At 47.9% G+C, this 27,622-nt stretch overlaps 1 protein-coding gene across 15 annotated transcripts in view; it reads right to left on the reverse strand.

Moving 5' to 3' along the window:
- MICAL2 (microtubule associated monooxygenase, calponin and LIM domain containing 2) overlaps window positions 1–27,622 on the reverse strand; it is a 207,570-nt gene that overhangs the window by 157,839 nt on the left and 22,109 nt on the right. For 11 of the 15 annotated variants that reach the window (XM_033121339.1, XM_033121337.1, XM_033121336.1 and 8 more), the window contains exon 2: window positions 23,468–23,538. The exons of 3 other annotated variants lie outside the window; for them this stretch is intronic. The gene's annotated coding sequence lies outside the window, so the exon portion shown is untranslated. Of the gene's footprint in view, window positions 1–17,392; window positions 17,600–23,467; window positions 23,539–27,622 lie in introns of those variants that run through there. One more of the 15 variants, XM_033121331.1, reaches the window with a different exon arrangement.

Raw genomic sequence — 27,622 nt, forward strand, 5'->3', positions numbered from 1 at the left:
TGAGCTCTGAGGGTGGGATGGGGATGGGAGGCAAAAATGAAACTCCTTTAAGATACTAAGCATAAGACTTGATACTAAACACAAAAAATCTATAGCAAATGTACAATCATACCTTCTAACCTGGTAATGCTGCCTTGCTATCGTGTTTCCCCGAAAATAAGACCTAGCCACACCATCAGTTCTAATGCATCTTTTGGAGCCAAAATTAATACAATATAAGATCCAGTCTTATATTATATAAAGCCCAGTCATATATAGTAAAATAAGACCGGATCTTATATTAATTTTGGCTCCAAAAGACGCATTAGAGCTGATGGTCCGGCTAGGTCTTATTTTCGGGGAAACATGGTAGCAACGTCTTTCTCCCCAACACCACACTCTTCCCACTGGGTGAAGAGAACCAAAGCTATACCATGGCTGAGGTCAACATTACCTGGTCAATTTTGCTATGAGCCAGATGGTTCTAGAAATAGTAACCAGTGAAAGGGAAAAAAAACAGAAAAGTGTCTAGATTTAGCACCATTAAAAACCTATAACTCTTGCTGCAAATTGGTTGACTAATATAATGTAACCTCACTACATGACATTAGTACACAGACCAAAAAAATCCAAGCACATGCCTCCCTGGGTTTCAGAACCACCTTACCTATGGTTAGACATCAATTTTTAAGTCGTCTTTTGCTGGTTACCAGAGAGCAGGTCTTCCCCCTATACAGACAACAGACAGCAACTTCTCAAAACCTCTCTCTATTCCTGTCGTCTGCGGAAAGCACAGCATTTATCCCCATCAGACATGAGAGACAGACAGGACACATGGGTCTCCTCCTGATGTACACAAGGAGCCTGGGCTTTGGAGGCCCAAGCTGTGAGCTATTTGGAACAAGTGCTTAGGCTGATGGAAGGAAAAATGTGATGGTGTTCATTTGCATCACAGAAATAGCTTGCCTGGGTTTTGGCCATCGTCCTTTCTCTCTGTACCACTCTAACCTCAGGCATTTCTTAGGAAAGTCATTTAAGTTTCAAAGGAACAAAAATAAAATTAGAGCTGATTTTCCAAAGCACTGTTTTTCCAGAATCCAAAGCTAGTGCAAGAAGACAAGCATGGAGGAGCTAGGGCTGGCCCAGCTGTCAGGAGGGCTTGAGAGGGTCTGTAAATAAGAAGATACAGCACAGCACAGGGAGCTCTCTCAGACAGAGGCCTGGCAGGAGGAGATCAGCAAACAGGGACAAGGCCCTCAGGCTGGGCGACTTCCTACTTTCCAGATGGGAATGCTATTATGGGTGCATTTGGATCGGACCGGCTTTATAATACTAAAAGCAGAGACCCGTGTTTATCTTCTTCCTTAATCCTTTATTTATTCATTCAGCAACAATTGCTAGTGTCTTAGCAAGAGCCATGTATCATCCTAGGTGCTGGGGATAGAGATGGGTCCTAGGGAGGAAGACAGGCCAGGCCCATAAAGAGTTGATTACAAGACAACAGGCAAGGGCTTGTGGAATATGAACACAGAGCGTGTCCAACAGTGGAGTCCAGAGGCACGTGAGAGGGAAATGCCAAAATGCTACAATTTTAGGAACGAGGTGGATTTTATTAGAAGACTGGGGAATGGACATTTCAGGTGAAGAAAACACCACACAATAGTGTGAGTCTGGAAAGAGCCAGTACAGCTGCAGAGGGACAGCAAGTTCAGGGTGTCAGGGATTAAGGACTCATGACAAGGGGTGGGGTGGGGGGTGTCTTCCAGGGCAGATTGTGGAGGGCACCTGACTTCTCCAGTGGGCCGTGGGGTGCAGGAGATGAAGCAGCAGCTGAGAAAAGTCTCTGGGAAGAGGAGCCGGCAGAGGGTAGACTGGAGAAGGAGGCAGCTAAGGGGCTGCCCCGGAGACAATGAGGAAAGCAGCTGGGAGAGCAACGGGAAAAGCTCTCGTGTGAATATTATGTGGCAGCCTGGCTGGGCACCACCTATGAGGAGCAGCCTGCTGGGAGAAGACAAGCTCTCCAGACACCAGACACTGAGATGCTGCCGGGTGAGGGGCACAGCATAGGGCACAGCTCCCTTTCCTCTTTCCCTGGAAGCTTCCAATATGCCTGGCACCATAGTTGGCTGAAGGGAGAATAGCACATTCCCTGCTCCAGGCCTAGCCGAGTCGTACTCCTCAGCCAGGCTTCCATCCTTCATGAGAACTTTCGTGGCTGCTCTGGTCCCCACAGCTCAACAAATTCAACAGACTTGGAAAGCTGGCTCTGAGTTTGGCCTGGCGCTGATAAAACATGGAGTCACAGATGCTCTCACAGCTTCTTCAATGTCCTCAGTGCTCACTTTGGCATCACTCACATAAACACTGCCTCTTCCTGAACCCTCACCACCCCCATCCCCAGCCAAGACTTGCCACCCAGACAGCATAACAGAGAGCAAGACCAATTTGCTTCTCAGAGTGTATGAACATCCTCAGTCTTCATCTTCGGAACCACTTCCCTGCTCAGCATTGAACAAAGGCTACAGTAGCTGATTGACAAATGCAAAGCTACTTGAATTCATCTGGTATCCTGCAGTCCTTGCTGAGGGTGGGCCGGTGGTACAGAGAAAACCACAGGCTTCGGGGCTATTGGAGCCCAAGTCCAAAGCTCTGCTCAGTCCCTTGCTGGCCTCACACAAGCCATGCCAATTCTGAGCCTCAGTTTCTTTTTTTGTAAGAGACGGGTAAGAATCTGCACCTTGCAGGGTTGCTATGAGATACACGTGTGATAGCAGAGCCTGGCCCGGGGAGGCACTCAGTAAATGTGGAAATGAACACTGCATCCAGCACATGGGTGTGTTTCTATCTGGGGAAGGCACCAGTTTGAAAAACAGTTTTGTAAATCAATTCTCCAAGTTGCCAACTCCTCCTTGTCTAAAATGGTAAACTGTTTAGAGTTATCAAGCCAGACCTGACTGCCAGAGAATCATTTACAAACTGGAAGAACCTGTCTCCTCCCAATCCCAGCTGCCTCCCCTCCTCCCCCCAAAAGGAAAATGAACAACTTAATCTTAGGGATCCAGTGGAAAGAGCCAAAGGTGGTGCTGAGGGCGCTGGGTGGGCGTGGGAGCTCCAGGAACTAGCTCTTATCTAGAGTAAGATAAGGGAGGTGGAGGGAGACGGCCAGACAGGAGAAGATAAGTGCTGCCTTGGACTGTACCCCGCCGCCGGTACCAGGCTCAGACCTGCCTCCCTGGGTCTAAAGGCTCTAGTCTCAACCTTTACCATCAGTTTTCCAATTTAAGTCAGAGACCTTAAAAGTGACTCTAACACCCACGCGGGGTAGGTTTCCTCACAGAATAACATCAGAATATTTAGAGTCTGGCAAACCTGGAGGAGAATCTGGTCCCAGGCACTTGTCAGCTGTGTGACCCTTGGCAAATTATCTAATCTATCTCAGCCTATGTTCTCATCTGTAAAATGGGGATACTACTACTCCTTTCCCAGGGTTGGAAGGATTAAATTCGGTCATGTAGGTGATGAATTCAGCACTTTGCGGCTACATGACAACTAACATTCATTACAATTCTTCAGATGTAATTCTTCATCAAACTAAAAGGAACAGACCGTATTTTGCCGTGTATAATGCTCACTTTTTTGGCCCAAATTTGTGAGGGAAAAATAAGGATGTGCATTATACATGGTGAGTACTAATTGTGTATCTATATCAATGTTTTTAATTCTTTCATTTATGCTTATGAGTTAAAAGTGTAACTTTAGAAATCATTAATGGTATCTGTATGCAAAATAACACCCTGGAATATGATAATTGGTTTTGTTGAACTTACGATGAAATGGCAACGATGAAGAGTTCTTGGCCTTCTATGATGCGTAAATATAGTAAGTTTGTTATCAGTGCATACATTTTTTGGTATCTTGTATCTGTTCTTGTGTTTTGTAATTATTTGTTACATAAAATTGTACCATAATGTTAAAATGAATATTTTAAAAAACATATGCTAAAATCCCTTTACAATACAAACAAGTACCTACATGTAAACAAATAAAAATTTGAATTAAAAAAATTAAAATGAAAGATTTTCTTCCCTGAAAAGTTTAGGCCAAAAACATGGGTGCGCATTACATATGGCAAAATATGGGAATTGGTAACTCCTGGGACCAGCTTCCCAGGTCAAGGAATTATGTACTTTAAAGTCAGAGGCTTTCAATTCAGAATATCTGGGTTCAAATACACTTCCTAGCTATGTCACACTGGACACCTTCCCAAACTTCTGAGTTTTAAGTTCCCCGTATATACAGTTCCCCATATATACAGGAGGAAATTTGAGTAATGAACTGAAAACATATATGACACAAGGTGGTTTTGTAAGTGAACTAAGTCATTTTGTAAATGACTTAGAAAGACTGAGTCTGAGTTTCAAGCCTTTTCTTCCAGAAACTGGCATGTGATACTTTTGGTGGGTACCCCTTCTTCCCCAAAAGTTGAAGATCAAGAATTAGTTAAACCAGAGGCCCCTGGGTAATAGCTCGTGTTAAAGATTTCCTTGTCAACCACTACCCAGCTGTTGCCTTTTTGGAGTTTGATCTGAAATATAAATAACCAACTACCCAAAAATATGAAAGGTTTCTGCATTTTCTGGGAAGAAACAAGACGTGATGCTTTAGTTTCCAAGAATAGCCTTGAAGCAATTTGTTTTTTGCCAACTGGAGTGCCTTATTTGCGGTTCTGCCTGTGTGACTTCATGAGTCACAAAGCAACTCCCTTCCCCTGCCTCTGGCTGCTACAAAGTAAAACTCAGGACCTCAGATTGTCAGCGACAGCACTGATAATGGGCTCAGCCCATGGCATGTGGGAGACAAGTTCAAAGTTTCTGTGGAGACCCTGAGTACCTCCCAAATTAGAGAAGGAGCCCATCATGAAGGGTCTCTGGTCCCGCTCCGGTTCTTGGCAGGTGGACACAGAGTATGGTGAGGCCAAAAAGGAACACCAATGGAGCCATGGATAGGGGGTTCATACCACTATATATTCACTGGCCGCTGGGTTGGAGATACAGGAAGCAGGAGTCACACAATCTGCAATCTGCCGTCCTCTTCTCTGCCAACCAAACAACAACCCAACCCCTTGCAGCATAGCCACAGCAGTTATATTAGCGGCTAATGGCTAACCGGTAACAGCTGATGGCCACCCAGCCACAGCGGATGGCCATCTGATTACAGCTGATGGCCCTGTACTGCCCGACCCAGCACCTTTCCACATGAGGCCGAGAGCCTGGAAACTGCTCCCTGGGACTCTGTCCCCACAGAGCCTCCTGGCCCAAGAGTTGCCAGTACAGTCACATTTAGGACTCTCACACCTTCTGCCTTCCCTGAGACTAATCACCTGCCAAACGGCATCAAACTGTGTGACCAGGAGGTAGACAAGTGGCGGAGTGCTATAAAAACAAGGAGGGCTAGAGGGACGCTGGGCCGAATCTTCCTACAAAGCAGCAGTTTGACCCAGGAGAGAAGCTCAGCCCTCATCCCCACCCTCAAGACTCACAGAGAGGATATGTTTCAGGGTAAATGCAATCTAAAAACCAAACCCTCCTGCCACTGACACCGCCAAGCTCCTCATTCCAACTTACCATCTCCCAGGTTTACCTCACTAAGAGGCCCCCGGGCAGGGCCAGTTTCCTCAGCAATGAACTGGGTGTGTACACCCCCATGCGTGCACTCACAGAGTGGGCAGAAGGACTAAAAGCTTCAACGCTGTGCCTTAGACACAGAAGACCCTCCGCTGTGGCGACCTGGAGCCAGCCAGGGCCTCAGCAGTGGCAAACACCTCGCACACATGCTGCATCTCTGCAGAGCCCAACATGGGCTGAACGTCTGCTTCACAGCGAATGACTGCAGATATCATCTTCTCACCCGGTCCAGGGATTGCCGGCGTTCCGTCTACAAGGGCATGTGGCAACCAACTTGAACCCAAAAGGGTTGGGAAGGGACTGAAAGGGCTCCCTTGTCCTCCTTGTAATCTTCTTCCACCAGGGCTCCCCAGCCTTCCTTTCGTCATCTCTGCAGATGGAGAGTGCCCTGCCTCCTGGGGCAGCAGGTTCCACCCTTGCCTCCTCTGACTAGAAGACAGATCTGACTAGAGATCAGCACTGTCTCTCCCTCAGTTCCTCTCTGTTCCTGGTTTTAGCCCTTGAGATCACCCACAGTAAGTCAAAGCCCTCCTGTGTGGGTTAAACTCAGACGTGCAGCCTTCTTACACACTCCATCTGGGGCCCCCACTAGGAAAGGCTTATGCAAACATCCAAGAGACAAACTGAAAACCCAAACAGGTTCCCACTCTGCAGCAAGGGTGAAGATAGTACCTTCTGTCTAGGCTGCCCTCTGTCTATACTGCCCCGGGGTGGGGAGCTCCGGAAAGAGGCTCCAGGTCCACTGCAGGCCCGGGCCTTCGATGCCGAGGACGGCTGAGGGCCCAGGGCCATTTGGCCCTTGCCCTTCTGGCCCCAGCCGTCTCCTCACTTTTTCTCAATGGAGTTGATTACATTAGTCTGGCTTAAAGTGACCTCACACATTTCCACTTCCTCACCTCCATCATGGAATCATTCACAGTAACGGATCCCAAGATGACCCCCTCCACCCCCACTTCCCAATGCGTCAGAGACCTGCACGTTGACCAGTCACAGCACCAGGAAGGAGCTCTTTCACCGGCCTTATCCTAAGGAGTCCTCACAACAAGTCTGTAGGATGGGGTGGTTTCTCTCTCTCTCTCTCTCTCTCTATTTGTAGTCTGTAAGATAGGCCTTGGGGGGGAGAAAAGTCATTCTAGTACTTGCCCATCTCTCTTTTCTGTAATGCATGTATAAGTTTGCCAAATGCTGTTCCTATTATGTATGTGTGTGTACACATATATGCATGCATGTACATGTATATATGTATGTGTGTATAGCTATGCATGTGTATACATGTATGCATGTATATGCATTTGTATATGTATATATGTATGTATATATACACATGTATGTGTGTATATCTGTGTATATGCACATATATATGCATGTATGTATATATGTATGTGTGTGCACATGTTTATATATGTATAAGTGTATGTGTGTGCACACATACACACACATACACACACACACACACACATACACACTTTAAACATTTTTCCATAAGGATTTCTAGCCAGTGCTCTATATTTCCTCTTGCATCAGTAAACCTCACTTCAAGAACTTTCTAGAAGAAGCCACGCCATAGAGGTGGCAGAACTCTGGCCTGGCATGGGGAGACTGAGCTTGCCCTTCTCACTGCCCTCATGATGACACCGATAGCCGCACTGCTCAGCTGCTCAGTGCCGGCCCCTGGCCCTGTCCCTTTCCATGTGTGATCTCACTTAACATCCTTGTTGGACAGAAGAAAAGACAGACTTACAGAGGTCAGTAACCTCCTCAGTATGCCACAGGTAGTGAGTGCGGATGCTGTGAAATGGGCCTGGTTCCATCTTTTTCAAAAACCCACACTCTTAGCCACCGATCAGTCTGAACCGTGTAGACAGAAATCACATGGCCTGCCTGTTCTGCAGCTGCTGGCTAAATTAAATGGGTTCAGTCTGTAGTCTCTAGAGTTCCCTCGGGCTCCGAGTGTCTTCAACTGTCAACAACAGGGCGTGGTTTCATGTGTTACGGTGCAACCAAACAATCAAGTATCAGACACTCCTTTAAACATAATATTTATAAAGACATTTGATCCATGGGGAAATGCTTATGCCCTAAAGCAGAGCGAAAAGAGCGGGATACAATTTGAGGGTCTCAATACAATCCAAGTCCATAAAGTAATATCTGTAGGGGAATTGAAACAAGCCCAATGTGGCAGTGGTTATGTGTGACGGATGGTATTTCAAACGATTTTTGTTTCTTAGCATTATGCTTTTTTGTATTTCCCAATTTTCTACCAGGAGCATGCACAACGTTTATAACCCCCTCCTGTGTACACATTCCAAGTCCAGGGGTCTTCTCTCCCTGACTAGACTGAGGTCTCGCCAAGCGGAGATGGGCTTCTGCGTCTTATCTTTCTCAGGTCTAACAAGTGCTTGGTCCCGTGTGGCCCTACCACACTAACAGTGCTATTTTTCTCCAGAAAAGGGGCGTCCTGCGAGAAGCCCTGACGTGTTAGCTTAATGAATTGGCTTCCATTCTAGCAGGTTGGAGATAAGGGGCCCAGGCGGCGCTGCTCTCCGGGTCACAGGCCCTCACGCCCCGGGCGGCAGGCCCCTTTCCGGGGGGGGGGGGCCACGCTGGGAAATGGGGAAGCCGATGTCTTCGACCCAATCTCAGCTGTGCGCACAGGACCCATTGCCAGTGAACCCACAAGAAAGAAACCTGCATACCTGGCTATGGGCCAAGAGGTGACAAGATAACGTACATCTCAACACACACACACTGAATCCATTTTGCCAACAAACACTGAGTCTATTCTGCATACACCCTGCATTATCTTTACCACACATTGGGTGCCTAGGAAAACTGTAAATTCCCATTTCCACAAGGCCAAGCTTCCTTAAAAATAATGATGGAAGGTATCCAGCATAAGCAAATTCACAGGGACAGAAAGCAGAATGGTGATCGCTCCTAGAAGGGGATGGGGCATGAGAGAAATGGAATAATTTTTAACCTTCTTTTTTGGTAAGTCATTTAGGCTTCTCTCACTCTTCCTTCCAAATCTCATTTGACCCCAGGAAGCCTATGAAAGCTCAGCTCTGCCAAGTTCCAAATTTTTATCTCTTGTCCTGCCATTCCCAGGCTCCCCTCACTGATGCCTCCCTCCCCGCCCCCGGCATCTGTGAAATCTTCAACACCCCAGGAAAGGCTGAGGACCAGCTCCCTGGTCCTGTCTCCCAGGGCCTACCTTCCATTTCCTGGAGAGAACAGTCTTGTGCTCCAGTGGAGCCTGTGTATGCTGTCAGTAGACTGCAGCTCCCTGAAAGCAGGGACCGATTCCCTAAAAGCTCCCCGAGGACAAGTCAGATCAGCCCGTATCTGTTGGACTTGTCATCAGGTTCAAATGAGTGCAAACAGTGGCTGTGTAATTAGATGAGACCTCTGTCCTTCAGAGTCAGGGAGTGGCACATTTCTCATTGACTAACATCAATTTCAGGGATACTGGGTATGCATCCTTTCTGATATTAGGAGAATCCTGTTGTAAGGCAAAGAAACTTCTCCACTGAAAAAAGTCCAGTAAGTCTAACATTACATACCATCCTCACTGTTGTTAAGCAGGGTGCATGGATGTGATCGAATTTCACCTCACTAATGACCTCTATTCACCTCACTCTTCCTTCAAGGTCCTCTTCTCTAAATACTCCCACCTCCTTAGCCACAACCCTTTCCCAAAATGGGTTGGATCCCTCCATAGGAGCCTGTACTTACCTCAATGATAGTAAGTTATTCTGTGTTGAAATCAATTTTTTTTATTTTCTTACTCCCGGTTCCTAGCACAAGGTCCTGTCTCTATACATTATGTGCTAAATAAGCAAATGAATGTTTGTTCAATCCTGGGGACTATACTCATTGTTGACATTTATGAAGTCTCAAGCGATGTGTTACAAGCTTTACATGTATTAAATAAGTTAATCATTGTAACAAACCAAGACATTGTTAGATACTATGATTATCCCCATTTTTTCCCAAAGAATTAGAAAAGTTAGCAACTTGCTCAATGCCACATGTCAGAAGTGGTAAACTCGTGACGTGAAGCCCAATAGCCGGAGTTCAGAGGCCACGTCCTAAAATAGCATACCGCTGGTGCTCCCTGGCAAAGTGGGTGGAAGCATTCAAGTGTTGCTTTGAACATGACATCAGGGACATGGTCTGTGGTCCAGACCCTTTAACTCATGATACACCCCTACCTGTCTTTCATCAAACTCCAAAATGCTAGGCTCTGGAGTAATGAGATGTCAACACAATACCAGATGAGGACAGTGGCTAATATGCCCGTAACGTTCAGCGGAGAGGTGACTTTCAAGCCTTGGTGGGTATGGCAGAGACAGGCTAGCTGACCACCAGATGCATGGCTCCTTCCTCCTGAGCACTTCCTGGCAGCTATGTGACCCCACATGACCAGGTTCCAGGTAATAGAATGTGAGCGGAAGCGACCTATGCTGCTTCTAGCACCAAGCATAAGAACCTCCCCTGGCGATCCTCCACGCGCTTCGCACTCCTGCCAGAGCACAGCAGCCTTGAAACCACAGGCCGGAGATGGCAAAGCCAGGAGAAGGAAGGAGCCAGACCCCCTGGATGCCCACCTGGAGGAAAGCCCTCCATAACCACAAACATTTGGACTTGACCTGTGCGAGAAATAAACGGAAAGTATGTGAAGTCGCTGAGATTCGAAGGTTTATCTGTTAGGCAGGAAACATCAGCTTAACTAACACAGGAGGTAAACCACAGCATGGTGGGCATGTCAAATAGGCCCCTGTCAGAAAACACTCCCTCCCAATAGGAAGACTGATCACACGGGATTAACGTCCCTCTCACTATCACCCACCACTGTCGTGGGCCAACTTCCTAAACATCCAGTTCTGTCATATCTTCCCTTCCATTAGAACCGCGCTATCCTGGAAAAGTTGCCTGACCCCCAGAAGGAAACTTGCCCACCCTTCTACCGGAGCACCTCACATACATACATATTCCCTAGGTTGAATCACTTCCCTATTTGAAATGGAATAAGACGGGAGAATAAAACAGGTAGGCTAGTGTACTTCCTGGGTTTCAATAACCCCCTGAGCCCTCAGCTGAGTCCCTGGAAGCCAGTGTGGTGTGGTGGAAAGAATGTGGACTTCTGAGTCACGGAGCATTCCCTGAGCAAGTCATAAACAAGAGTCCCTGCGAGAATTACATGAAGGCACCTCTTACGGCGCACGTTCACAGATGTGTCATTAACTGTCCTTCTGGCACACTGCCCTGGGGACAACAACCACCACCCAGAAATATCCCAACCCAAACCGAGACTGAAATTGGTGTATTTTTACATAGATGGCAAGGGCAGCTCCTTCTCCCCTTAGTCCACCCTATGCTGACATGGGGCAGCTAAAAGCTTATTTCCACCAAGTCTTTGCGCAGCACGCCCTTCGTGTCCCTCCCTACACGAAGCTTTGTATCGAGATGGCACTACCTCTCCTGACTTGCCAAAATTAGGCCTCACGGACTTGAACCCTAGTGCTTAGTCTGGAAGAGAGGGAGAGGGATGCTGGGGAGGAGGCCTAGAAGTCATGGCAAAGTGAACTTAAAAAGGAGAACTGACTCTGGGTGGTGAACACACAATGTAATTTATAGATGATGTGATACAGAATTGCACATCTGAATTCTATGTAATTTTACTAACAATTATCACCCCAATAAATTTAAAAAAAAACAAAAAACGGATTTTGCGATGCTGCCTGCTCACGCTGCACACAGCACCACACCCAGGAGGCTGGGACAGCCGCAGAGCACGTGAACTTGGGCAGCTCACAGCCCAGGTGTGTCTCATGGAATCTGCCTTTCAAAGCACCCCCCTCCCCCATTTTGAAGAATTGTGCCAAGTGACCACATTTTTCAAATAAAAAAACACAAAAAATGGGGGTGGGGTGGGGGGGGTTGGAACTCATTGCCTGACAAAAATCTTTTGGTTTTTTTCTGGTTTGTGAATTTACCCATGTGAAGCCATTTTCAAAAATGAGCACGAATTCAACCACAGTTAGATCCATATTTGCTTTTACTGGAGAAAATAAAATGGCACTCTCCCTCCTTCCCTTCACAACCTAGGTTCCCAATGGAAGAGTCTAGCCTGGCCATGTCTGTTTTCTCACCTACACTTACCCTGCACCACCTACACCCCCATCTCATTTCCACACACACACATAACCCACCCCGGGCTTTGTGTCCAAGGTCACCCCAGTTCTCTCTGCTGCTAAATCCAGTCATCACTTATGGGACCTTATCTTACTCAGAGTCTCTGCCCATTTTCAGTCTTTGCAAACTTGTCTCTCTCTCTGCCCCTGAACTTTTGCTGTGTCCCAAGGTTCTGATCTTCATCCTCTTGTAACTCTCAAGGACCTAAACACCCCTGTGGTTCACCCAGCATCTATACCTTGACTACCCACCAAGCTATCCCTTCTATGCAGATCTCTCCCTGTTGCATTCCTCGCCGTTCTGTCAACTGCCAGCTACACATTTCCCCTGACTCTCTAGCAGACGTCACAAGCAGTCAACCTACCTTTCTCCCCCACCTGTTTTCCCCCTGCATCTCCAACCTCAGTGACAGCACCATCTATCTGCTCCCCAACTCTCAAGCCAAATCCTTAGCAGTCACCTTTTCTGAACCCCTTTCCCTCGTCTCACAGAGCCAGCCAGTCACCCAGTCCTCATACCGCTCCATCCACTGCCTCCTGTCCTGTCCTTCCTTCTTGCTCTTACCTGAAACTCTCAAAATCTCCTCGTAAATGCCTTTTCTACTTCCAGATCACCTCTCTCCGATCCACCAGCCTACGCCTCAAACTGCTGCCAACGAGAACTTTATATCGAAAATGCACACAGATTCCATTCCTGTTTCAAATCCTTCAGCAGTTCCCTGACAATATTCAGGGTGAAGTCCAAACATCTCAGTAAAGCAAACAAAACCCATCACGATTCTGCTCCCCTTGCCTGCTCTCCAGCCTGTCCTCTCATCACTTCCCCACCTCTCCTACTCTAAACTTACTGAGTCAGCGCTTTTCCCTAATAAGCTGAGCTCTTTCACACCCCCTCCCTGTGCCTTTGCTTATGCTTATGGGCTTAATACAATGCCCATCCAGACTCTGTTTACTTGGTAAAATGCCGGACAGCTTTAGAACAGAAACGTCAAAGGCGGCTGTGTCAGGAGTCCTGGTTTGGCCTCTGGAGTCAAGCAGATTGCTACTTACTCGGTGTGTGAGCCCGGATGAGTTGTCTAACCACTTTGAACCTCAGTTTCCTCATCAATAAAACGGGGATAATAATAGTCCTGACCCCACTGGGTTACGTGAAGATGAAGTGCAATGACGCCTGGCTAGGCAGTATTTTTGGCTGCCCTGGTCTTTGAAGCCCCACCTTGGCTTCCCCTCCCCTCCTTTTCCCACACTGTACTCTGTGGAGCGTCCAAGGATGGTTTCATACATACTGTCGCTTTCATCTGCTTGTGGGTCTGCCTGCCTCACCAGACAGTGAGCTCTCCGATGCCAGAGGTGGCACGTCCCGGGGCCTGGCCCCTGTGCTTCTGGCAATGGGCAGTGGTGGATGCTCAATAATCATGCTTGTTGGTAAAATCTAATCAAGAACAGCACAAAATCCAGGCTATGTGGTGGCTCGAATTGTGACTGCCTTTGTTTCTAACCACAACCAGAACTACCGCAGGAGCCTCCTAACTAGTCTTCACATTCCCATCTCTTGGGCACAACCTCCATCGTGCCCAAACCCCTCACGGCTCCCTACACCCCACGGTATAAGTCTAGACTCCCTTACCGGGCTCCTCAGTCCCCACCATGCAGCCCCATTTCCTTGATAGGTTCAGTTCCTCAAGGTATTAGGGCTCCCCTGGGGCTGCCCCTGCAGACCTCCATATCCGGTCTCTGCCTTCCTCTTCCCACCCCACTGAAATCTTACCCATCCTCTGAAGCAGAGTCAGGCTACACAGTACTAATTGAAGACCTACTGTGTGCTGTCTCCTGGATGAGCATCACAACATATTCGAGGAATCAAATTCAAACTAATAAATTTTGGTAAGAGCTGCAGTTGAGGTGGGTACCAAGATGTGTGGGCACAGAGACGGGAGATGGTGTGACTGACAGCCTGAAGAGAAGCCCACGGAAGAAACGGAAGCAGAGCTGGATCTTAAGGAAAGAGCTGCAGTTTGCAAGCACAAAGCTTCCCTATCCCTTACTGACCCTTTTTTCCCATGTGTTCTTCTAACTCCGGGAGTCTATGCCAGAGGTCAGCAAATCTGGCTCTAAAGCAGACTCACCTGGGCCCACTCGCAAAGCAGAATCTCTACAGCCTGAGGTCCAAAGGGAAAATGTGTTTGACTCCCCAGGGAAGTCTGGGGACCAGCCAGGTTTAGGAATCACCAACCACACTTGCTTCCATTCATTCTCGTTATTCAGGTCCCACACCGGGAGCAGGACCTCGAGCGGCACTGTAGGTACTAGGTGAGCAAGTGCTTTGCCGCTTCTGGGAAATTAATTACTGTCTGGTGAGTAGACAAAGAATTATAACACAGGGTCACACAGGGCATAGACCACACTATTTGGCACTTCATTTAGCTTTGAACCCAACCCATTTTTTATGCACCAATCTTGCCTGGACAACTAGTCTACAAACTTCTTAAGGAAAAGCCCAGTGTCTTGTGTTTCTTTTCTATTTCCCGGAGTACTCAGCTCTGTTCTGCGTGAGCACTTGGCATTCAATCTATATTTAAGATTCAAACAATTCAACTTTATGTACTATGTCCCTTTTTGACTAATTCACCCATTAACAAGTTGTCTACTGATTCTTATCTTTATAATTTCAGTGCCAGTGGGGTGTCTGATCCTAATAGGTAGTTAGTATAAGTTAGTTGAATGAATGATTGTTTAGTAGTAAAAATGTGTTTTGGGAGGGATGGAACAGCTTACATTGTAGCACCTCTAGAGTTTACTTAAAAGATTTCTAAATTTTCCTTTGAATTATAGGCCTTTAATTTCAGGATTAATTTCCTGATACGCAATTATACAGGCTTTGTTGTTTATATGTCATTAGTGTTATTAGCAATGTAAATAATACCTCTCTGGATCTCAACAGTCGGGTGGCCTCTGTGTGGGGGGGCCCCAGGCAGGAAAAGGATAGATGCTTATCCATTCCTTCCATTCAGCCATCCACCCACCCAGCCAGCAGTCCAGCCGGCCACGCCCCTCCACCCAGCCTCCGCACAAGGGCCTACTGTAAACTGCATTCAGCCTTTATGAGCAGGTGTGTGCACCTGCACGGGCAGATAAACCCTTCCTGAGTCAGAAGAGCTTGATGGGCTGTTCAAAGCCTATTGATGTGTCAACATACTTGGGAAGCCAGGATCTATGATTTCAATAGAAAATCTCCAATGCGGCTTAGAAGCAGCACGGCAAAGCAAGAACACCCATCAGGAGGTTCTTGGGAGACATGTCTAAGCATGGGACATTCAGTCACGTGGGGAGTGGGCGGGGCAAGCTGAGGGAGCCAGCACAACGGACCCTACCCTGTTTCCTCTGGGCCCACATTCCCAGGGGTTTGCTGATGGGATTGTTGTTTGTTTGTAGATTTGCTTTAAGCCTCCAAACAGGACTCATAGTCTTGAGGAGGGGAATTTCTGGATGTGGATCAAAGATCGTCTGGCCCTCCTTCCAGGCCCCCAGCTTAGGACATGACAACTCTGTAACTCCCTCTGCACCAAGGACAAGAGGCGTCTTTCCTGGCGCACATACCAGATCCTGCAAGCTGACAGCACACAGGCAGCTCAGCCTGAGACCTGTTCACTTCTGTTGTGTTTCTGCTGGAAAATAGGAGGCTTCACTTGCTGGTGATTTATTTGTTCATATATTCATCCCCCAGATACTGATTACCACGTGCCAGGCAATGTGCTAAAGGAACACAGCTTAACGGTTATCAAATACAACTCGGGACTGAAAGGGTGAGACAGCTCTGAGAATGCATGTCTTGCCTTCACCAGGACCCACCCAAGGGGATCTCTGCCGTGTCAAATATGTTGACATCTGGAGGCAGTTCAGAGGTCTGAGCAGAAGTGAGAGAGGACAGTTTGGGCCACTTCCTTACTGTGCAGAGGAACTGAAGTCTCCTGGAACTCTTCCCAAAGCACTATGACACCAGTTAAGATTCTGGACAGTAAATACAGAAAGGCTTCTCTGATAAGACACAAGAGAACCAGTCCCTAAAATACACTCAACTGCTGAACTCACTTCTGAGGAGATTATTGGCTTGACAGGTTGGACTTCACATTCCAGGATGAGACATGCAGCCCTGGGGTTTGACAGTCCTGTAACATTTGACTGCTGGTAATGGCCATGGGGCTGGCACCGGGGGCAGTGTGGACCTATAGGGCAGCAGAGGTCTCAGGAGAAGGGTGCCCAGCTCTCCAGGTGACACTCAAAGGCCATGTTCCTGTGTGCTCAGAGATGCTTGGACAAGCACTCTAGGACCACTGACTGCCTTGACCATTGCCCCATTCAGTGGGTCAAAATTCTCCTCCCTGATCAAAAGCCCAACAGCCAGCAGTCTCAGGGGAGAGGACGGTAGAAGGTGTGACCAAGCTGGTGAATTTTCTGTGGCAGTTAAGAAGACAGACTTCCCATTAGCCCTATGTAGTAAATTTGTGTTGGCTCAATAAAGATGCTGGACCAAAGATGCTCTTGGTGTTCGGGCTTGTGTTCTGAAACACACATTCACTAACATAAGCAGCAGCTATCCCCAAAAGGATTTTCTCTTTCTCTATAAAGCGATGAAACCCAGCGGCTACAAGAGATGGACTGTGACATGAGACCAAGAAACCTTTGCCTTTAAATCACTCTTTGGGTTTTCGTTCCCTTCTTCTCCATACAGGAAGAGTCGGGCTCAAAGGTCAGTTTCCAAAACTGATTTCCTAGGTCAGACCTCAGCAAGGGATTCAGTAAAGAGGAGAGAGACAAGAGTTCCCAGAGGGCTCTCTCTCTTCACCATTACCCTCCCCACTCGAAAGACTTGATGTTTTTAAGGACTCTTCTGGCTCATTCTCATGGCAAATAATCTACTTCCTGGATAGTTCTGCCTTGCAAATATCCTCCTTAAAAACAGCTATATTTTTTCATTGGTCTTTATTTTTAAGTAGCCTTCTCACCCCACACCCTCAGCTCCTCCAGAATTATTGTGTGGCCCTGTCTGGAGCACAAAACCCTCCCTGGAGACACCCTCTGCACATGAACTCACAAGGGTGTTTGCTATCCGCTTATTTGGCAAAAGGAATCTAAGACATTTTAAATATGAACTGGCGTGTGGTCCATCCCAACCCCACGCCCTCACCCCATCAATAAACACTTCCACTGGCACGTGAGACACAAAAAATAGAAAATGAACACAAACTGTCTGAAAATGCGCCCCACCCACATTACCACAGGGAAAGGTACGTCCGGTGCCTGGAGAATTCTAGCTAGAGAATCTTTGCTGGTCTCTACCGATGTGTCTTCCAAGGACTCTCACATAATTAGCAGTTTACAAAGCCTGTGACAGTCGGGTTCCAGACCCCCCCTCCTCTCACCCCAACTTATCTCTCCACTGAATGCTCCACTCCTACCCTCCTCGGCGAGGACACAGGCACGTCACTCCTCCTTACTTCCAAATACCTAAAGAAGCCTTTCATACCCCCGTACCTTTGACTTGGAAAACCCTCTGCATCCTTCTCTGCTTAGCAAGCTCCTATTTAGTCTTCAATATCCAAGTCCCACAGCACCGGCGTGGCGTAGTGTTCCCGTACGCTGCACTCTTCTCAGTGTTTCCAGAGCACCTGGCATGTCTCCCTATGCTAATACTTAGAACGGAGATTGTGACTCTGTCTACATCTGTCCTGCCGCCAGGCCAGGCCACAAGCTCCTGGGAATAAAGGGACTAGATCTTACTCACCTTTGTATCCCCATGACCAAGCCCAGGGCCTGGCACTTAGACGACCCGTAATAAATGCTTCATGCCTCAATCAGCACCCAGCCCAGTGAGCCCCAGCCCTTCCTTCTCCGTGCAGAGAGGTCATGTCAAACATAAAATGAGAAAACGCTTTGGGAGTCAGACACCTTGCATCTTGTGGGACATGGACAAGTTATTTAACCTGTATCTGCCTCAATTTTCTCCTCAATACAATAAATAGCCATGCCTACTCCTCAGAGTGCTGCTGTGAGGAACAAACAAGATTAAATATGTAAACCCAGCGCCTGCCCAACGGAAAGAGCTCAAGATACATTTCCTTGAGCTCAGTAGGAAATGCTGAGCCAAAGGGGGCCCTATAGAAAAAAAGTAAATGGCTTCCGTCCGGGTCACATGTCATCAACACAGCGATGGGATGGCCAGCCTCTACCCAAAGAGCCCTCTCTTGAATCGAGGGACGTGAAGCCTGCACTCAGTCCCTGCCCTTAGCTTGAGAGTCTCAAAACAAGGGCTCCTTAGCAACCAAGGTGATTTTTATCTGAATAAGAAACCACAAAAGGCCATTACTGCTGAAGCTGTGCCGTCACAGCCTTCATTTCCTGCCTTGAATTAATCTTTCACCCCAAGACATACTATAAAACAGAATAATGCTGACTCAACAGCGTTAAATCACTAAGTATGAGTCAAACAGCCTGCACATGGGAAGCCTCAACCTCTCCACGGTGTTGCACCCTCGTTTTATTAGGCCTCAATAAACGATGAGGTGGGAGCAGTGGGGCCCTGCTCACACCTAAGACAACCAAGCTCAGGGTCAAGGAGAGGAGTGGAAAGCGTGGTGGCTGAACACGTGCGAGGAGGCAACGTGGTGCTGGGGAAAGAGCCACTTTGTACAATGCTTGTGATTTCCCCGGTTGGGAATCAGGAGGCTTGATTGCCATCTCGGTTCCACCACTAACTTGCTTCATGGGTTTGGTTAAGTCATGTCTCTGGATCTCAGTTTCTTTACCCATAAAATAGGAGAGTTAAATTAGATGATCTGTAAGTTCTTCCTAGCTTTACTGCTTTAAGATCATAAATCTTAGAGACAGATCGGTTTTCGTTTCCGCTTTCTGTGCTGGTGGTCTGTCTGAGATGTCTCAGTCTTAGCTCCGACTGAGTAGCCTTTTACCAGCACCAGGACCTTTATTGCTGCCGAGTGTCGGGTCACCCTGAGCATAAAGCCTGGCCAGGGAGGTAGAGGATGAACTTGGAGCCATATTCTTAACAGTTTATCGACTACCCTCTGATCCAGCAACTCAACCCAGTCCAGGTACCCTGGGCATCCAGAGATCGGCTCTCTCAATGTGGAGGAAAAAGGGGTGCTAGGAAAAGAAACCTCACCGAGTGATCTGATCATAAATTCCTAACAGGGCAGGACATGGTGGGTCGTCATGCCCCAGGTCTCTAACTTCTTCAGTGAAAGGCTGATCTTTGCCGTAAGCAAGGCCTGTCCATTGTTTCTGTGCATCCAGGTTAACACACCTACACAATGCCTCTTTTCAGACGCCTTCTTCTAAAGCATGACCACCTTCAAGAGAGCACATACTTTTAACTATCCTGTAATCCAACTCCCACTTTGCTTTCTCCCACCTTCGTGTAATCTTGCTTACATTCTCTCCTTCATTCCAAATGCATAAAAGATGCTGCAAACTCATTTCTTGGAAGCGTTTATCTCAGTCTGTTGAGATCTTGCTTCTACACGTACACTCTTTTTCATTCATGTAAATTTTTATAATATTTCTATACAGGTTTGGACACTCTTACATTGATACCAACCCCCCCTAAACATCTGGGCTGGCTTTTTTCCACTCAAGGATTTTCCCCAGTCCCCTCCTATATCAACCGACACCCACTAGGTCCCCAAGACTCTTTCAAAACATTAGATTTTTCCCCATGCTGTTTGGCAGGAGACTAGGGCAGCAACAAGCAGTTCTTATTTGCACTCTGGCATACCTCAGGGTGGGGCAGGGGAGAGGTGGCAAAGCTACAAAGGCCACGAGAAAAGTGTTTACAGAACCAAACTCAGACAACGTGAGGAGTAGGTGACCTGGAGCAGAAAGCAGTGCTGATTGTAAAGAGAGACAGAGTGGGCGCTGAGAGCCAGAGACGCCTAAGCGGTTCCTTTAAGATGCCACAACCCTCTATGCCCCCCTATTTCCTTAATAAGAAATCTGAAGGCAGGTAAAGTTCTGTGACTGGCCCAAAGCCATGCAGCTACACTGTGAGCAACCAAGTCTGGGACGTGGGCCTTTGGTCTCAGCCGACTCTTTTTTCCACTCTACTCTGTTGACCTCAAGAATCTAATTAGGTTGCTCTAATGAGGCCAGCTGGATCCCCTGCACACTCTAAGCAACATGACCCCAGTGTCACTTAGGGAAAGAGCAGGCCCAGCAAGTATTTTGATAACTGTCTCCCTTACCCCATACGTTCCTTCCCAAGCTGGCACGGTCCATTTGTTCTTTCTTCAGCCCTCACCACAAACTCTGGGGGAGTTCAGATGTCAGTGAGATGGGAGAGGTGTCTTTCTTGTTGCTACAAAACCCTGAACATCTGAGATAACCATACAATGACCCTCTTCCTTCATCTGGAAGAGGCTGGTGGGGAAGAGTGGCATGGGTGATGGAATTAATTCCCTGGATGTCTGACCTGATTAGGCCAAGAGTATATCCATTCGTGGGCAGTTAGATGGGTCATCTGAAGGTTTGTGACAACAAGCAATAAGATCAGCCACCGTCAGGGACCTTTCAAAGATCAATGTTGGACAGATCGTCTCAGCATCGGGAGCAGGAAGCTCTGAGTAAAAGATTCAAGGAATTAATTATTTAGTGTGCATGACCCAGTTCCCGGAGGTGAAGCTGGGTGAGAAGAGAACTCACCAGTTCCTTATCGTCGCAAGAAATTCAAATACTTCTCAGAGTAGTGTTCCTTTGCTGCCAAAGAGGATCTATTTATGGTTAAGTGTGGCCAAAAAAAAAAAAAAAAAGGCAAATACAATAGCCAAAGTTCACTCATTCAACAAATATTTATTGAGCTCCTCTTATGTCCTAGGCCCTCCGGGGATTTACGTATGGTTGGAACTTAGTAGAGTAGAAAGATCATGGAATTTATAAACAGGCGGCTGGACTATGTCCCAGCTCAGCCCATAGGCAGATACATTACCCTGGGCAGGTTACAGCCCAAGTCAAATTTCTCATCTGCAAAATGGGCGTAATTCCACCTGCCTTATTATGAAGATGAAATGATCTTTACAATGTAAATTGCAATGTAAACCTAAGATGTAAACAATAATGATATAACACTGTACGCTTTCCCTGCCCTAGAGAAGTTTATAACCTGGTCATGTTTTGGAAAATAATCCAAGGTACCTATTAGGCAAACATCACATTCTCTGTAATCTGGGCAAATTGTATGTTTCAACTTGTCAGTGTCTCAAGATGGAGACTGCGATCAGTCCCAGCCCCTCTGTCTGTATGCCCAGGAAGTTGCAAAAAGGGGTAGAGTACAAATGGAATGAGTAGCCAGCACCTACCTGGCCCTGCATCCAGCCTCCAAGGAGTGAATGACCAGGAGAGTCTCAAGATGCAAAGAGGGGGGAAAGACCCACTGAAAGTGTGGTCAATCAGAAACAAGAAAACAAAACTTCACTTGAGCACAATAGGGAGAAGCCAGCCAGAAACGCACACACTTCCCTCTCTGCACACATTTTAGAGCATGATGGGTTCAGTGTCCGTTGCCCGATCCTCCTCTGTGGATGCACGCTACAGTCTGTGTTTCTCCAGGAGACAGGATGGATTCTCAGGCCTCTGCAGGCTGGCTAAGCAGGACCTCTTTGCCCAGACACTAAGAATCAGAATTATCGGAGCAGCTTTCCCTTTGGTCCAGTCAAGCCCTTCTCACTCTGCTGGTCAGAACTGTCAAAATGGACTCATTACCCCAGCAGGCCAGCCCCTAAATGTCCAGACGTGCCCACCTGCTACCCCTCCCCGGGCTGTCCCCAGGATCCAGCCTCTTGGGTTACCCCTGAGGCTCTCTCCCCTTACCCTCTCCTTTTCTCCCTTCCTCCATCAAAGCCCTGCCCTGGTCTCACAGAACCAGGAAAATTCCTGGAGGGCAGGGCCAGTTTTATGCATTTCTACATTCCCTCTAACTCAGGGCATTCACTAAATTCTTTACCTTACTGTCAATGCAGAATGATGGTCCGCAAAGGTTCTCTGACGGCTGTATACAGAAGGGAGGCAGAGGAAGGGGAGCAGGAGTGGAAAGAACACTAGATTGGAAGTCCAGGGCCTGCGTTTTAATTCTCCATTTGGCACCAGTTAGTTATATAATCTTGAGAAAGTATCTTCAGGGTAGGCCTCAGTTTCCCTATCTGGTAATGAGGGGTTTGCTCTAAATTATCTCTTGGGTTCTCTCTAATTATAAAAATCGGTATTGCAGAAACCAGACTAGCCTGGGCCACGGGAGATGTGGGTTCTGGTCCTCATTAGGCCTGGGACGAGGTAGCTGACTGCTCGGACCTCAGCCTTTATGTCTAGAAAATAAGTAAGAATGATGTAACTACCCCTCCCAGGGTGCAAGGCTCCCACGAGACACTGAGACAGAACTTCATGAGCAGTAAGCCCTGAAGAAACCTCGGGGTTTGAACTTCTTGAATCCATAAACAGCTGCTGACCCCCTGCCATATGGCTGTACTGTGCCGCCAGGATGGCGCTGCCTGGCTCAGACAGGAAGGTTAGAGGACAGGTGCTCGCCCTCGAGGCTCCCACAGCTGGTGAGTGAGACAGACAAGGGAAGAAACCTTAACTCAGCCAGTGACGGGTCCGAAGTCTGAACAAACCGCTACAGGAGTGTCAAGGAAGAAGAGGCCCTGACTTGATCTGGGGAAGTAAGGGAAGCTTCTCCGAGGGAACGGCATGTCCTGGATGTGGAGATCTGTCCCAGGAGTTGGGAAACTGGAACCAGGGCAGAGAGGCGAGGCAGAAGAGGAGGCTGGAATGTGAGGCTGAGGTCAGACTGCTGGCCTGGAAGGCCAAGAGCAGAGCTACTGCCGGGTCTTCGAGGAAGGTCTCTGGAAGCATTGCGGAGAACAGGGCAGAGGGACAACATGGGGCGAGTGAGCAGTGGGAAGGCTCTTACAGTAGTTCATGAGGATGACTGAGCAAAAACAAGCCACTACTGATCTCTGCCGATACCTTAGCCTTCTAGACCCTCCGCTACATGGACCCGCTGAATCTACAGAAAGATGTCAACACGTTTGTTCTCCTCAGAATGAAACCCAAGCAGAGGAAGATGCTGCAATCACATTTTCAAATCTTGGACAAATGGTCTACAGTGCTCTCTCTGCAGTCACTCCCTGCAGAAGCTGCCTGGCCAGATTCTTGCCTTGGCACAGATCAGGGCCAGCAGGAGACTGAAACATCATCAGAGCCGGGACCAGAGTCAGGACAGCTGGGCTGCTGGTCTTACTTAGAGGAAGAAGGGACAGAGATCCCACCCACCCAAAGATCACCAAGTTAGACAGGTCTTTCATGTCCCCAAACCGGCTCAGTCTCTATCCCTGCCTGCCATCCTCTTCTGACAATGTAGGAGGGCTGTGCAACCTTGGAGGCTGTAGGCAAAGACAGGGCTTTCACTAGCCATTGTTTCTCCAAATGGGCTCATGGAGAAACAATGGGCTTGAAGAAAGAGTGCAAGCGCCTCTGCCCTTTCCAAAGCCTGAAGCCAGTCCCCCAAGAGCGACTCAATAGCATAGAAGATCCACTGTGACTTACTTGATTCTCAGGCATCGCAGTGACGGAAGTCCCCTCCTTCCAGGACCAGCCGCGCACAGATGGCCATGTTCCTTTAAAAACAAGAGCCCAACAATGAACGTCAGCTCTTTTATCTTATAGTACAGCCTCATATCTTCTCTCAGCCAAGAAGGCCCACATGTTTATGCACTTTGTCCCTTAATAACACTTTAGCCAATAGAAGGAAATTTCTCTCTGTGCTCCAAGATTTGCATGTGAACAAAGGAATTGTGAGACGGTCAAACCAATTTTATTGTCTGCCACTGTCTGGGCACCCTAAGGGCTTATCACACCTCTCTACAAAGGCTTGCAGAGAAAGGGAAAGGATCTGGAAAAAAATGCTTTATTAGGCACTTTAGTAGAAACAGAAAATGCCAGAATTTCTAAGCTTAGGACATGGTACAAGTAAATCAATCTGATGTAAAAACCCCATAACAAGTCAACAATGTAAAATCTGTTACGTTTCCCAAGGTGGAAAGGTCCAAAATGCTAAATAAACAAGGAAGTTATAAACTGGGCTACTTGGTCAGGGCTGAGTTTCCTAAACAAATTATTATTTTGGCTTCTGATGACCACCCAAATGATTTGGTGCTTACATCTTACTGCTTCTGCAGAAAATGCCTCTCCACCTGCTTGGGAAATGGAGCCCAGAGTCACAAGGCATTTCTAAGGATTTACTTTCACAATTCTAAATTTCTAAGAGGTAGTCTCAAGAAGACGAAACTAGCACAGATGTGAAATTTGAGACCTGCAAGAGGCAGTACCCATACTCCTTGGATACATACACTTTTGCTAAGCAGGGCGGTGTGTCTACTGGCCCACATAAACACACAAGTGTTCTTTCTCATACACAAAGACTTGCCTTTAAAGCACTGTTCAGAATTGTCAGACTATTCGTGGGAAAGAAGCTCTTTCCTGAGCACTGGACGTACGTGGAATGAGCACTGTTAGAGACTAGACAGACTTTGTCTCGGTGGCACCTCACAGACACGAACAGAGGCTTGGAGAGCAGAAGGCATGTGCCAAGGCCCCACGGCATGGCAGGATTGGAGCCCAGGTCCTGCTGACCCGTGCTCATAGTCCACCCCCCTGCTGAGGTGAGAGGTGTGCTAGTGCAGCTGCGCACCCCGTGAGCTGCCTGGCAGGCTCTCAGGGAAGCCACCTGGGCAGAAGCTGCCATCAGCTCTGTCATCATCATCATCATTATCAAGCCACACCTCTCTAGTCCATGGCAGCTGACAAACAGGCTGGCCCGCCTTGGTTACATTCTGTCCACCCTGTGCAGTCTGGAGCCAAAAGTCAGAGAGGCTGGAGGCCTCCGCTTCTCTGCTCCCTGATTCTCAAGAGAAGCTTCTGGGCGCAGTGGATGGGGGCGCTGGACATCCTGGCACAGAATTTACTGTCAGTCTAACCAGGTTTGAGAACCAGGGACCTCCACACACTCCCTAGATCTCAGGAACGGAAGCCCCACCCCCGGGGACATTGTTGCCCCCCAAGGATATTGCCGAGACCAGTAGCAGGGAAATGGGGGCTCTCTGAGGTTCTGCTTGAGTTGTCTGCATGGTGGGTGCACGTGGGCGTTTCTGGCCAATCTACAAGGGCTGACCACAGGCCTGGGCACACTGTGATCTAGCCACTCCAAGGGCCAACTCATACCCTCTGTCTCACCAACAGCCAAATAGACTTTGAGCTCCCTTTAAAACCCCAGTAAACCAGAAAGTCCTAGGGCCCAGTACCAGCCCTCCCTTAGAGGAGTCTCAGTTTCCTCATCTGTAAAATGAGAAGCTTGAACTAATTTGTGATTTCCTCACCAAAGACCCCTTCTGGCTGCCCTCTTCCATGGGCCTGGCTTTTAGAGATATTTTCAAAACTAGTCAATCCTTCAAAGGAAGGAGAGGGTTTAATTCATGCGTAGGCATTGTGACGGGTGGTTGGCATGAGCTATCTCAGATAATCCTCCCAGCAACCCCATGAGGCAGGTAGTACAGTCATGTCACAGAGGGGGAAACTGAGGCATGGTGCAGCCAAGTGCCTCCTTGCCTAGAGGCTCAATCAGCAATGACCACAGCAGTCTGGGACTCAAGAGTCGAGCTGGCCTAGTCCATGCCTGTGCTGGCTCCCTGATAAAATGTTTGCTTTGTAATCAATCAGAATGGAGAAACAAGTCTCCTCTTGGATTTGCCATCTTGCCACTCCCAAGCAAAGAAGCATGAGGTGTCCAGGCCCCTGTGGGGCTGAGTTGGGTGGTGCAGGAAAGGTTTCCTGTGAGCTTGAGTGGCCTCATGGATCCTGAGGAACATGAAAAGAACTCGAGGGACCTTCTTCTCTGCTGTTCCCCAAGCCTAGCTCCATAGAAGCGAGGTCTTCCCCAAGGGACACCAAGCACTTGGAACGGGGCCTGGCAACTCCTGGGCACTCCACCAATATGTGATGAATGGAGGAATGAAGAAATCCAGAGCTTATGCACTAAAGGCTTATTCAAGACCCTTTGGTGTGAGACATATCAAGACCAGCTCAGAACCACAAATCCGGCCCCTCAGCTACGTGCACCAAGCAGGGGTCTCCACACGCCAAGCCAGCAGGCAGAGGATGAAGGTGCAGAGGCTCAGCCAGGTCTGCTCTTCGTCCCAGTCACCAAAGGAGCTTCTGACAGAGCAAGAGAAGTGTCAGAATGCAGAGGCTGCTCAAAGTGATCCTGAACTCAGGCCTGGAAGCAAGCAAACCTGGCTTCCTATCCCAGCTCTGTCACTTTAAATGAGTCAGGTGACCCTGGGCAAGCCAGATAATTTCCATGAGCCTCAGTTTCTTATCTAAAAATAGGGATAATGTTAGTGCTTACTCCATGGGGCTGTTTTGAAGATGAAAGGAGATAACGCTGTAAAGGACGTAGCCTAGTGTGTCGTTCGGAGTCACTACTTGTAGCTGACATCTGTTGTTATTGTCTGCATCAGAGTGGGTGGTGAGGAGCACATCTGGAGTCCTCTGCTTGGGTTCAACACCAGCTCCCCCATGAGCTAGCTGTGTGACCTTGGGCAAATTGCTTAACCTCTCTGTGCCTCAGCTTCCTGATACATAAAATGGGGTTGATTGTGCAGATGAAATGAGTTATGTCGGTAAAGAGCTTAGAATAATGTCTGGCACAAAGTAAGCATGCAATAAAAGTGAGATTATTTTTACTTATTAATATTACTAGCATCTTTCTACCTTTGTTCTAATAGATTCCACCCCATGTTCTACTCCCCAGATAAAAAGGTGGGCATGGGACTCAAGATAGGTTCATCAGATATGTTTCCTTCTTGGCCACATTCATGGGTGCAAATAGTGTGTACGTGCTCCAAGCTGGACCAAGTACCAAAACGAAAAATCCTAGGGCTTGGTACTCTTGGGTCAAGTGAGGGCTGTGTGGGGTTAGCTGGGAGCTGTCTGCAGCCAGGGACCACTGAACAGGGGGTGCTGGTCCAGGGATGCTGAGGTCACCTCATCTCTTCCTGGGGCTGGATTCTGAAGTTCCTTCTTGGAGTTTCTGGCCTCCCCGAGAACCTTCCAAGGCGTCCCATTTTTGCTTAAGTTCCTATCACTGGACACCAAAAGAGCTCTGACCAACAACGGCATTCCATGATTCTCCGCGTTATCATCACTAAATCCCACTGAGGAAGAAAAGCCAGCTGCGCATTGAGTGAGACCCAGTTAGCCAAGGAAAAACAAACATGAGAAGCAAGGTGTCTCTACAAACTGAAGTTAAGAGGAGGCCACTGCAAGCCCTGGACCAATGTCTTTCCTGGGAGAGGAAGGGGCTGGAAAAAACTGAAGAGCCCAGGCCCGAGGTTCCCGGCTGGGAACCCAGCCTCAGATGTGCGCCCCGGCCCTTGCCATGAGCAAGGTACAACCACAATGATTGACACATAGCACTGTGCTAAACAATGTTATCTTTGCTTTGTCTCCTTCTCTAGCCACCTTCAGGGCCAGCACCCAAAGACGGTCTATTCCTGGACCTCCAAGCCTTCTGCTAGCACTCTCTCAATTCCTTCCAGGAAAAGAAACTCTACCTTCAGTTGTGTTTTAAAGGGTTTTAGAGAAACAGAAACAAAAAAAACGAACCCCTGGCCAGGTAACAAAAACAAAGCCCCAAACCACACT

Source organism: Rhinolophus ferrumequinum, chromosome 11 (assembly GCF_004115265.2).
Source record: "Rhinolophus ferrumequinum isolate MPI-CBG mRhiFer1 chromosome 11, mRhiFer1_v1.p, whole genome shotgun sequence".
Classification (NCBI taxonomy): domain Eukaryota; kingdom Metazoa; phylum Chordata; class Mammalia; order Chiroptera; family Rhinolophidae; genus Rhinolophus; species Rhinolophus ferrumequinum.